Raw genomic sequence first — 14558 nt, forward strand, 5'->3', positions numbered from 1 at the left:
CGGTCGATACGCGTTAATAAATATTAATAATATTAATATAATATTATCATCGTCGTTATAATATTATTATAATGCACGCGCGGTTGTTGAATTCGAGTCTGTCCGTGTCCCGATAACGACGTGTAACGTGCGTGTTCGGCGGCCGCGCGCGCGTCCGGCGCAACACGTGTGCCGGAAAGAGAGGACGATAATATTATACGCGTCCGACGTTTGAAAACAATGTTGTTTGACCATTTTTTTTTTTTCGTTTCGTTTCTTCAAATATTATTATTTTTATTATTCGACTCGTCCGTCCCCGCCGCCGGCTGATCGCGACACAGAAACCGTTCTCCGCCGCGGAGGAGGAGGCTGCGGCTGCAGCGGCGGCGGCGACGGCGGCGGCAGCAGTCAGCGCTCTATCGATTGGACGCGCGTCCGCGGCGGTCGCCGCCGCCACCGCCGCCGCCGCCGCTGCCGCGTGCTTCTTCTCCTGAAGCTGCAAAAGTCTCGTCGAACACGCGTCGCGCAGAGTTCGCGGAAATCGAAAAAACCGAACGCGATGTGTGCCGGAATTCGTGACGTCAAATCGATCTCTGCCGGATCCCGGGTGTGCCCCGCCAACGAAGACGTGTTCGGTTCGCGGAAGTTAGGTACACGCACATTATAATATAGCAGTCAAATGTCTATTGAAATATGTTGGCGTACCGGCAAAGGGTGCATATTTGTCGCGAATAGATATCGCGTTATTGTCGTCGAGCGGCTGCACGCCCGCGAGGTCTGTCGCATTCGTCTCGCGACCGTCGTTAATTATACCTTTATCATAATATATTATTATAACATTACGAGAAACCCGAGTTCGCGAAAGTCCATGACATGATAATATATATCGGAAAAGAGTTTTTGAGGTTTACAAATCAAAGGAATAAACCATATTTTTTATGAGACTTTTATACGATTTTTTTATTATTATTATTATAAAATGTATGGAATATTTTTCATTGCATAGTACTGCAGTCTATTACAAACATGAATAGTCGGCGTATATAATATAATCGTGGCCGTGGTACGTGTCTTGAATAGTGCGAAGATGACAGTTAGTGGAACTTTTATATCTTTTGTCCTTTAATATTAAAAGAAATTGAATATAATATTATATATTTGAAATTTAATAACAAATACCTTAGAATACGATTTATAATCTAAGTAACTAGTTATTATCTGCTTTACACGCTTTTTTTTAGTAATTGACTCTACTTAAACTTTTAATAATGTTTAAAAATAAGCAATGAACTTATACACTCTCAAAAATATTATTTTTACAAATTTTTTTCACACAAAGTATTTTAAATCTTAAAATACTTTTCTATCGTTATGACAACACGTCACATAATATTAATAAACGTTGTTTGAAATATGAACTTTATGCAGGTCACATTGGACTCTGATTTTAAAATATCAAAGTGTATTTTATATTTTCAAAAGATGTAATAAACATCTTTATATCATATATACTTTTGATTAATTCGAAACTGATCTTATCTTTTTTATCGTTATTTAAAGTTGATTAAAAAATGAATCCTATGTGACCTGAATAAAGATTTTCTTTTAAAAAAAGTGATCTTTTTTTTATTAATTTGTTAACGATTTTTGTATTGGCTTGTTTTTATTTTAAGTATGAAATTTGCCCGAATTTTCAACTAATACCGACTAAGAGATTTTTTTAGTATGTTTTTATAGATGCCCCACTGCCTAAAATATTTGAATATTTTTAATACCTTTACCTTACACCAAACCATGAAAGATAAAAATAAAATATAAAAATTAATAATTTTTTTTTTTTAATCATACAATAAAATAATATGTGATATAAATATATGTATAATACTATTATAATAATTAAATACCAATAATATAATAAACAAAATATTTTTGACAAAAATTAATGCAATCTACCGTATTACTGATAATAAAATAAATTACTATAATTGCAATACCTATAAACATACGTATATCTTAAAATTACTCTATTAATATTGGCAAACAAGCCTATCAGACCGTCTTCGCTCTGAATCATTATTGGTATGTAAATATAAAAGATTTATTTAACTTAATGTCTATACTCTATTTGTTATTTACTTTGCCTCTTTTAGTACTTAAAAATCAATGTTTTAGTATATTCAGGATTAAATATTCTTGCATTTAAATCTACGTCTTGCATACAAGGTTATGATATAACTAAATCATATAAATTAACACAAACATATAGCCATATAATTATGTATAAACGTCCGTGTTTACATTAAAAAACCTCTTTGAGATACAGATAGCTTTAACCATATTTTATAATGGTTACTCAATTTAACTAATGCATTTGTTTTTTTATTCAATATTCATAATTCAATTTAATATTTTAATACAATATGAACTCAGAACACGAAAATCGTTTATTTATTTTTAACTTATTTACAACATTGTATTACATTTTAAATCAGTTTTTTGATTCTACTTAAATGTTAGGTTTTCAAGCGAAAATAATTTTCTTTATCAATGCTTATCAAATTTGTACTCAATCTGATTTTTAAATACGTTAGATCAGTGTTAAAATAAACTATTTCTAATTTCATAATACAATATGTATCTAATATCTATATCTACCTATTTGAAATGATTTTTCAACGTTCAATATTAATTTTATTTGTAATTTTTTTTTTTTAATTTAAAGTAAAACGGTTTTATCACCAATAATAATGTAAGAATAACACGATGAATTTTTGTGATAAAACTTTATTTTGTTTTTCATTGAATTATACTATATTAACTCTTATATTTCTCCTTTTCAAAACAATAATAAACCATATTTTTTAATTTTGTATTCTGTAGTGCAATATTTTTCTGAATATATTTATTAATATTGTACACGCTCGATCAATAGTTTATTATTCAAAGTTTTAATGAGTGGGGTTGGAGGAACCATTCAATGTATAGCCGCAAACTTTTAATTCTGATAAATAAATGATAAATTATTGATTCAAGTTTGACTTGTGCAGTAGTATACTCTAAAAAATGTTTAGTAAAATATTTTAAATGTTATTTCAGAAATTAAATTTAAAAAAATATAATTCCCCTTATTAAATACATGATAAAAATAAATAAATGATTGTCGTGTCTTGACAAAATGCAGCTACATATTATAATTGTTATTTTTTATAAGTATATACTATAATTGATCCTGCACAACAATGCTCGTGATAAATAAAATTCCTTTGGGTTTACCCTTCTTAAAATGTGTTAAATGTAAACTGCACAGATTTTATACACGGTTATTTGGATTGTTTGACCAGAACAATATAAAATAACATAGTATCTTAAATAGATGTATCCAATCATATAACTACTTTACTGTTTGTAACTAATAGCAACAATATATAAATTAAAAAAATTATAGCTTTTCATAACTATATTCAACATGTATGAGTTTAAAAATAAAAAGTAAGTAATAAAAAGTAGCCTATTGCACTAGGATTTTGTTAAATCTATTGAAAAAATGCCTATATAAATCTATCAAAAACTGTGAATATGTGTAAGGATAATCTGTTTTTGGCTTTTTTTTAATAATATTAATCATCAATTAATATTTTACAGTTATACAATAATTACCTTATAATATAGTAGATGCTTTTAATTTAGTATTTAATATTGAAATTTAATCAAAACTTAAATTCAGCAGAATAAATACTTACGTAGGTAGGTTTAATGTCAAACGGAGTCTAATATTAAAAATTAATGTCACTTTAATCCACAAATCGTAAAATTCCTTACGTTTTACACAAGTGTCTCCAATAAAAAAAACATTTTTTTAGTACAAATGTACAATAAATTATATAGCCAATGACTTTTAGTCATATTAATATAATAATATATATAATATGATATATATATAATATCAATATACATCAATATATAAATGATTTGAAAATATATCAAAGATTTGAGTATAAAAGAACAAACTTTAAGTAATAATATATAGTGGAAAAAACAAATCAAACTACTATGTCTATAGTAAAGCTTTTCAAATTATATCTTTTAGTTCATGGCTTGGATGATGGAACCGAGTATCACTTATTTTCAATTTCAAACCATTTATTATAAAAGCATTATTTATAATAAATTAAAAACATAAAATATATTTTTATTAGTATTTATAGAATAATGTTAAAACAAAATTGTATTAGACATTATTTTTATTTCCTAGATCATAGTGTAAAATATTAATTTTTGTGGATTTCTATAAATATGTATAAAAAATGTTCTTATTTAAATTGTGCACTTAAAACAGTTATATTAGTTATCTACCTTAGACTCGTCTGTACATCGTATTGCATAACGATTTGAATACATAGAACAAATATACAATATAGATCTATTGAATACACATAAATCGCTAAATGATAATAAATCATTACCTAAGCTGTGACAATAAATTAATTCTGTCACTTTTCGGTACGCATAATAAAAATTAAAAAACAACATTTTCCAACGTCGTGCTGCGCATAGCAAAATGGTCTAAATTAAGTCTACACTACTGCAACCGTTGATAATAAATGACCAAACCTCTAAATAACCTATTATCTTCCTGCCATATGAATAATATACTACCTAAACTTGCTATACTCGCGTATTATTATAGGTATAGGTAACGTGTATATGCTTGTATACAATATATGTTGTTTTATTGTGTATAAATATACAATATACACGCCGAATAAAATATAAACAATGCCGGATAAGGTTTTGAAAATGTTATTTAGTGGAATGCTTATAGCAGCCGTACTTTTGTAGTTGGAAAATTAACAATATAGTGGAAAAACGATAAAAGTAATTTGGTGAGCGTATAATGGACCTAGCCCGCTGCTAATGATTGCTTTGGGCTTTTCTTTCCACTCTCCATTCATAAAAATCCTCAGCCGAAAACCTTTGTAAGCATTCCTATACTTAATTATTTTAATTTCTTGTACATTCTCAGACGTTTATACACTATAGGCTACTCTCTATCTCTGTTTCATTCCTACGACCCTATACATGCTTAAATATGTTTTTTATTCTATGAATAATTATGTGTAATCGTTTTTATTACTGACGTGATTAACATGACGTATATAATATCAAATATTTCGTATTCATACTTTTATGTTCAATGTTTATAGTAATTTATGTTGTTACATTAAGTAAAGTTAAATAGTCCAAATAATTCAAACCATCTACATTTCAAAATGTATTATAGTACTCTAACATACCGACATCTGAACTATTCCTATTTCCAACTACCTTAACGTTTTATTTGCGAGACGCAATACTACAGCAGAGGAAAACAATATTAAACAGTTGCCAGTTGGTTTAATTTAATACAATAAGTTCTTTTTTCATAATTAAAGATTACAAAACTATTTTAACTATATATAACTAAAATTAACTAAAAATTTGGAAAATTTATATTTTTTAATTGAAGTTGTTAAATTAGTGTTTAAAATTCTTACAATGCTATAGCCTATAGGCTATACATATAAATACTTTTGCATACATATTGTTATATACTTATATCTTACATGTATTTAATTAAGCTTAATAATAATATAGACTAGGAAATAATTACCTTTATGTAAGGTTTGAGGTTATACATAAAATATCTATAGCATATTATAATATTGGTTTTACAACTATGTGTATTTTAATTTTTCTAACGTCACATTTTGGAGCAGAAAATTCCATCCAATCTTTTAAAATCTTCTGTGGTGATGCCTATTCTAAATATCTTCATATTAACACGGGAAATCTTTAAAAAAGAATATGCGTGCACTTACTTTCTTCAGAATGTATATATCAGATATCCCGCATAACAACATCACAACTTTTGGCTCTTTTGCTGATGATAATGGTTATATGATTGCCTCTGATCCAAATCCTGAAACAGCATATTTTGAACTTCAAAGTCATTTTAATCAACTACAAACTTTTTTTTAAAAAATACGGAAAATAAAAATTATTAAATCAAAACCCTTATACTATCACTGCAAAAAAAAAATATAAATATATTATTACCTATACAAACTATTCATCTTTACTATAGATTTTTGTGAAATCCAATTTAAGAGAGCACAAAAAAATCAAGTATACGAATTATACAAGTTTTTCAAAGCAATAAACAATGCGTTTTGCTATTTTAGTGATCAAATCTTTCATGATGACCATCACTGAACAAGAATTTTAATTCAACAAACAATTCCATTAAAAAACTGCATTATTATTCATATCCTGTCATATCATTTTTATTCTCTCTAGACTTGGCTGGTACAATCCATCGATTGAAAAAAAGTGGACCATGTACCAAATTCTTATTTATATTCAATTTTATTAAAAAAAGATAGTTGAACTCGAATATCTAGATAAATTATTATACTTTCATTATTATATATGTGTATGTATATATAAAGAATAATATCAATAGATATTTTTTCTGATCATGTGAACTTCATATCATATTTTTCTTTGATTATTAATACTTTTATGTTAAGTAATACAATAAAAAAAAATTGTATTCCTTTATATAAATCATAAATAAAAATAATTTAATTTAAAAAATATATATAATTTGGAAATTAATAACCTATAAAAACTTAACATTTTCATTTTTCACCAAATACTTTTTGCTTAGTTTAAGTTATTTATAGATAGTATTTTAAACTTTATTTTGTATTATTATTTTAAGCGAGTCAAAAAGTTTGAAAATTTAATACAACATTAGTTTCTAATAAGTTATTCTTTTATAAATTTAATAATATTGAAAATACATACTAGGCTTAACTTTTATAAAAACGTTTAAATTCAAATTTTGAAGAAATAAGTTATTTATACGAAAAATACCAATGATTTTTTTATTAATTTATTTTAGTTATTTTGTTTTAACTAAATAGATATAAATAGGAAGTAGCTTTTGAAACTTTTCGTCAGTAAACATATAATTATTTTTGTACACATTATAGCCTTTAATATTTCAATATTTTAACTAATTATATTCTATTTAATCATCTAATCTATTTAAAACATGAGAGAATTAAATAATAATAATAATGTAAACAATAACAATATTATGAACGTTTATTTATCTATTGATATTTATAAATATGAGAAATTATATTATTAATTTATAATATTTTCATGGAAACGTTATCGTTGAAAACTATATTCTAAATAAGATACTATAATAATTCATTAAAACATAATCTTCTATAATATACTTTGTATTTAATTTATTTTATTAACACAATATTTTTTTTTCAATTTTTAACCTATTGATATAGAATAAACACAATATGTAGTGTTTTTAAGTAAGCGATTTATATTATTTTTATTTTTATAGTCATGAAAAGATGTCAAAATCAAAAATGAGAACAAATATGAAATAATTGTTATAAATTACTTTTTTATATAGGGGGCACTTTTCTATGAGTTATTTCACTCGGAGTCTACAAAAAGCCAAAAAGTAAACTAATTAAGTCCATATACGTACTGATCACAGAAGGCTTTTGAATGAGTATTGTGTATATTAAAATGTATTATATCTATATGAATTTATGTAAATATAATTTGTCAAATGGTTTTAGAGTTTGTCCCCACTTTTTTATTTTTGTAATTAGCAGTTCGAAACATTAAAATATATTTGGCTCCATAAAAGTTTTCACTGGGGTTACCAATCCCTCGTCAAATAAATACTTTAATTTAATATCTCAAAAGTACGCATATGTGTATAAATTACAATGGTTATCGCTTCATTATATTTTGATGCTAATTATATTATGATTATTGCACTATTACGCGTTCCGTTCTATTTTTTTTCATTATAATAAAACACCAAGCGTGTACGGTGCTCGTCGTAAACAAAAAATTATAGTATTATCACTGTGTGTCGAGAAATTAATGACGATTAATCAATCAGACGGTTCGACGGTAAATATTGTGTGCATTGTAAAATTATAATTATTTCAAATATTTGGCAATGCTGCGCGCGGATGTCACTGCAGTATTTACACGACAATCAAAACGGATTATTTAGAAATGCCAATATATTATATACACGTAGCATATACGCCAAATATAAAAATTTTAATCCCAGAGTTTAGTGGGAACACGTAATTTATAATTCATACTAAAATCAAATACCGCCCTGCAAAACTCGACACTGTACAAACCGCCGGCGATTAAAATACATAATAATACATCCTATTGAACGCACGAAACTGTGTGCATATGCTAACACACACACACACACACACAATTTTCTATTCTATAATATACCTATACTGTTAAAATAATTCCGATGTCGAATTTCAGATAAAACGTATTTCCATTTTCGTGCAGAATTATACACAATAACCTAGTTAATATAATATTGTAGTATAATTGTGTTCACGCGGTTTTCCGTTAGTAGTTAGGTATATAGCTGCAGCATGCATAATATTCCTAATCATTTCGTTGAATACTCTTGTTCAAACACGCCATGATAATATTCCATAGAGCGATTTTACCAAATTCGCATGGTATATATTGTGTATACGTATATACAGGCATGAAAATAAATTTATAGTATTTTGTTTTAAATATATAAAAAAAAAACGAACTAAAAACGTTGAATGTTTTCAAAATCGACGACTAAAATATTATTATGCTGGTACTGTAGAACAATTCGCTAAGCTCGATAATGGTCTGTTTACATGAATAATTTAAAAATTCAACAATTTTTTATATTTGCTGGCATAGCTGGTACCTACGTGAAATATATTCTAAATATATCGTAATTTATGTGACTATATATATATATATGCATGTATAGGCAAACACTGCAGTGGCGTGTTAAAAGGAATTTTTTTAATTACAGTTTGCATCATCTTGATTAAAACGAATTTAAAGGCTAGATTAATTCGGTGGTCGCTGTATAATTATAATACATTAAACGTAAAAAAATTGTGTTGACTATACACTGAGTATACAGTATATATAATATAATGTAATTAAATATAGTTTTAGAACATTTCTGTTATTATATTATATAATTTCAATTTCTTTTAATATATGTATAATGTATATGTATATAGAATACAGATGAGGTTTCTCCTCTCATTTGTTTATAAACTATAAATGTTTAGAACTTTTGGTGAACTAAAATTATCTGCATAATACGCAAATAACAATGAGATACCATAGAACATAGGTATATACTATATATATACATTCCAATGGTTGAATTACACTTTTAGTTTTCAAGTGTCCAATCATACATATAAACTCGCAACGTTTTTAATTGTTTTATTCGGCCGATTATAACCGTCAAGTTTACTGTGGGTTAGTTTAATAAATTGCCGTAATTTAAACTTGTTTAAGGCGGTATTATAACATGCACGTATTATAATATTTTACAACTTACTTTACTCAGGATAAAGATATTATTCGTAAAAATTTTAAATCGAAGAAACTGCATAGTGCATGTATTTTAAATTTGGATTTATATCTTCCACAAAAAATAAGCGAAACTAATATATTATAATAATGTATTTAATAACTAATCAATTCTTAATTTTTAGTTAGTTTAATATGAGTACAATTATACAACATTCAAAATACAAATAAAATTATAATTTTTCAATTTTTCATTCTATAATTTTAAAAGGAGGTTGTATACAAATATACTAATTAATACTTCTATGGTACAAATAATTTGTTTATTTTATACGTTTTAACTTTTAAGTCACATAATAATTTGCGATTTGCCATTTAAATAATATATTATAATATTAAAAGCTAATTAAAAAAAAAAAAAAAATGTTTAATACATCTACTATAGTAGGTCTGTAATACTTATAAATTATCACTGTTTTCTTGATTAAGACAAACAAAACTTTTTGTCAACAGTTTACGACTTTTAATGTATATTTTATATATTGTAAAAACACTAAAAACCATTTTACATTGAAGTCATTATAATTAATTTCACTTGTTAGTTTTATTCATATTTATCTTATTGAAAAAAAATCGTATTATAAAAATAATGTATAAAATATAATGTGCATGTGGTGTATTGTGTTAGTTATTAAAATTATATTGTAAAAATAAAAGAATAACGAGCTTAACCATTAGGTATTTTTATCGCAATATGTTTATTCCTGGCATGACACGCAACATTACAAAAAACATTGAATTTTTTGCACATCTATACTATTAAGTATATTATACATTTTATTTTTTTAATTGTTTACATTAAACATATACTCTATTCTATATAATATTTCGTTATTAAACTCTATAAAAGTGTACACGTTTAACTGTATTAATAAATTTCTCATCGGCCAAAAACAAAAAAATTGTTGGTGCTTTTATTGGTACACATGTTTTGTATTTACCTTGATTTAATTTATTTTATTGGATAAAGCACTATATAGTATGTATACTACAGAGGTTATAGCCATATATTTTTAATTTTAAGTTTTGTATAATAACGATGGTCAGAATATGTATTTTCAAAGGAAATGCTATTTCCATAAATATTACCCTATGGATTGTTAGGTTATTGTACATCCAAATGGTTGCTTATTAGATCTTGGTTTTAAGTTTAATAGTAATCTCAATCCAAAAGGTAACATTGTGGTAATATAATATATAATATATTGTAGGACATCAAAAACTTTCGATGTATATATAACTTTTAAGAGGGGAAAATATTATTATTTATTAGGTAATAAGTATTTATACTATATAGTTATTAAGTATCATAAGGTATTAAGACTTTTTGTAAACGAAGATCTTCATTCAAAATCAAACGAAGGATAAATCCCGTTAATTGCCAGTTACGTGTAAATACGGGTAAGCAATCCATATAACTATTATAATTAGATCTAGTTTAACATACCAAATTGTAGAACTTATGTGGTTCGCTGCTCTATACACATCACTGCTCACATTAAGTTCATTTTCAGTTACTTTTATAGTTCTCAAGTAAAAATGTAAAAAAACTCAATATTTTATTTTAAAACAAATAAATAACATCATCTCTATAACTTACCATATCAAAATATGTGTTGGTTTATAATTTATTAAAAATACATGTCCAGTAGTCATAAAACAATTAAGTAATATAAAAACGAGCGCAGTAAATATTCTGTACAGCGTTCACAACAATCGTTTATGATAGATACTACCTAATAAAACTGATTCTAAACCCTTATTTTGCTTATTAATTTTAAACTCCTCAATGCCAGATCAGACTTTCTCCCCTTTTAATGTTCCACTATCCATATAAATACATATGAAAGAACCTTTAAGATGCCTAATGTTCTTATAATGTAGCATGTAGCTAATGTTCATTCTACATTTCATCAAAATAAATACATTTTATACATATTAAATACTTAAATCACATAAATTTATTGCGATTTTTGATTAAAAAAAAATGTACTTATTAGTTATTTAGTTATTTATCGTTACTATTAAATTATAAACGCATATGTAACTTATTGATAAAGGGTTTTCTCGCTTATTTATAAAATAAATACACACATTAGCAGACTGCATAGAATTTATAAAAATAAAGTGTTTTTTTTTTTTTTTTAATAATAATACTTTATATATTATAAACGTGTTCCTGCAATTGTTTTATGAGCTAGTGGTGACCACTATAATATTATACCAATATATTGTATAGGTTACATAATTTATTGAACTGAATTTATCGCAGTGAGGCTCGCATGCTTCAGAGTTGTGTGGCAAGTAATTTACTCATTTCACAAATGTAATGTATAAAAATAAAAGGTATGCTCAAATCGCATAAGCCACAGAACAAAATTCTCCGAAGGGAGTATGAAATAAAAAACAAACTGATATTTTATGTATTCCAATATCGTCGAGATTATTACAATATTTCGTATGCACTGAAAATGCACCACAGCGTGTATGGTGTATATACATTTTTTCACAACAATAATTGTTTTGGGAGTTGTATATTCACATTTTATTTAATATTATTATTATTTTCTCGTAACTACGTAATGTCAAATGTGTTGTTCGAACTTATTAATCATTATACAGAGTACTTCACAAATTATACTCATCCCATATTTATTTTTATAATGTTGTTTTCAAATTCTAATTTTTGAGATTTTCAAGTACTTATACTTAAATATCATATTTCGAATACTTCATATATATATTTTGAACCATTAAAGCAGTACCCTGTGGTGATACAAAAAGAGTAAAAATAATTACTTTGAATTATTTAGCAGATGACAGTAGTTTTCAACAATTAAACGTTATGAAAGTACCAAAGATAATAAATATGGTTTTACAAATGGGTAATATAATATATTATGTTATATTTATTTGTTTATCTTACAAAAAATCTATAGATAAGAGATTCAATAAAACACAATGGATAGTTTAAATGATTTGCAAATTATAACAGGTAATCTGTAAATAAAATAATAATCTATTAGAATTTTAAAAGGTGTTTATTGTCTTAATAATTACTAAAAATAACATAATAACTAAACAAATAGTACGTTTACATATTACATCTATTTTAATTTTAATTCTAACCATAGTCGGGGCACTCGAAGTAATATCATAGATTTATTATCCTTAGTAAATACATAAAGTTTAACAAGTTGGAAACAACTCCCTTGAATTTTTATTTAGATACATTAATATTAAAAAAAAAAAAAAACTAATGAATAATTTAAAGAAAAAAGGGTGACTTCTCGTTTTAAAATCAGAATTTCGCCACAAAACCCTCTTTAAATGGTATAAAAAATCTCAAGTATTCGAAAATATATAGTATTTAAGCAATTTTTTACTATTATTATATTTGTTAAAAACTATTAGTCTTAACCACGGTATATTATAATATATTATATAATATACCGTGGTCTTAACATTACAATTATTCAACATTAATATATTTTAGATAAAAAAAAAAATAATACATTTAAATTGATAAATTCGATTATAATTAACAATTAATTTAAATAGAAATAAAGTGTGAGATATTAATAAATATCTAATATTATCTATATTTATTTTAAGTATATATATATATATATGTATATGCGCGCGTGTGTGTATAATCCAATACCAATTGAATATGTCTAGGTTCCACATTGTAGAGTATGAACATAGGTACTTGTTGGACCCCCCTGTATTATGTAAAATAACTGTTTACTACTGCACAACTGTATTAATGTAAGATAATTCAGTATAAAGAATTAAGAACATCGGTACTCCACAATACAATCAGATATCATACGATAAAGCTAATGATGCGTTTTTGGTAGGTATAATGCTAATATATAGTATAAGCAATATAAAGTATAAATTATGAATATATTATCATTTATATGTATGTAATGTGTGTATGTTGAAAACGAGTTTTCGCGGGCACAGTTACAGTTTTTTTTTTGCCCGAGTATTTTTTGTTACTCTTTTCTGATTTTTTGCAAGACCACGAACACATTTAGAATATAACATTTTTAGTGAAAGTATAATCTACATGTTCACTTTTTAATCTTTAAAGGTGATACGTGATGCATTTTGAACTTTTTTACTGCTCTTTATGACGTATTTTCCAAAAAAACCACTCATTAATGTAAATCCAACTTATTAAATAGTAATTTTACTACTTTTTTTAATTTGTAAAAAAAATCTTATTTATTTATGAATAATTTGTTTTAATCTTATTACATTTATTTTACGATTTAAAATTTAAATAATAAGAATTGCTATTTACTAATTATAGTTAGTAGAAATTACTAAAGTACAGATTTGTATGCAATTAAATATTAGTATTCTTTTTTATAAATAATATTTTCAAAACATGACAATTAAAAAATGCATTAATAAATTGTTATATTATATATATTTGCATAATTTATCTTCAATGAATATTTAAATAAAAATTATAGCAAAATATTATAGTCAGTCGTCAAATAGAACGAAAATAATACTTCAGCTATTTATACCACCATTCAAATTTTAATAAACAGATTTATAGTTTTTCTAAATTAATTGTAAGAAAAAATGAATGTTATTCTTGTAGAAACACTTTAAAGAGGCAACTTTAAAAACATAATTAAATAATATTTTATCTAAAAAAACAGTAATAACTTATTATTAACAACACATTAAACAACAGTAACTATAATTTGTACACGTTTTTTGTCGATGTTTTTAAATCAAGTGAGATATTTATATTCAGTAGAGCTTTTTAGATTTTCAGTGGAGCGATGAATGTATTGATTATACAATGGTGTGTGTATAGTGTGTGTATCTTTTTTTGTGTCTGTCATCGTCTTTTGAAGTAGTAAAAATGCTTAGATTTTCAACTTCAATATCTTTTCTGGTAGGACAGTGAATCTAGTTGGTACTCTGGGAGGTCAAATGTAAAAAATTCACAGTAAGTACTTTTCTTAATAATTGGAAAAAAAAATAATAAGGAAAAAATGAGATTTTTACGCAAAACCTGCAGTTTTTGGCAAATCGATTTT

The 14558-nt window shown here is 25.5% G+C and overlaps 1 protein-coding gene and 1 long non-coding RNA gene across 3 annotated transcripts in view; one reads left to right on the forward strand and one right to left on the reverse strand.

The window, feature by feature from the left end:
• Positions 1–14558, forward strand: part of LOC132919462 (melatonin receptor type 1A-like) — a 110319-nt gene that overhangs the window by 53740 nt on the left and 42021 nt on the right. The gene's annotated exons all lie outside the window — the stretch shown is intronic.
• LOC132919465 (uncharacterized) overlaps positions 5505–14558 on the reverse strand; it is a 42485-nt gene continuing 33431 nt past the window's right edge. Inside the window, exons 2-3 of the long non-coding RNA XR_009660630.1 lie at positions 5838–5938; positions 5505–5780 (exon numbers count right to left, since the gene is read on the reverse strand). This is a non-coding gene — a long non-coding RNA (uncharacterized LOC132919465). The remainder of the gene's footprint in view (positions 5781–5837; positions 5939–14558) is intronic.

The sequence above is a fragment of the Rhopalosiphum padi genome, chromosome 2 (assembly GCF_020882245.1).
Source record: "Rhopalosiphum padi isolate XX-2018 chromosome 2, ASM2088224v1, whole genome shotgun sequence".
Lineage (NCBI taxonomy): Eukaryota > Metazoa > Arthropoda > Insecta > Hemiptera > Aphididae > Rhopalosiphum > Rhopalosiphum padi.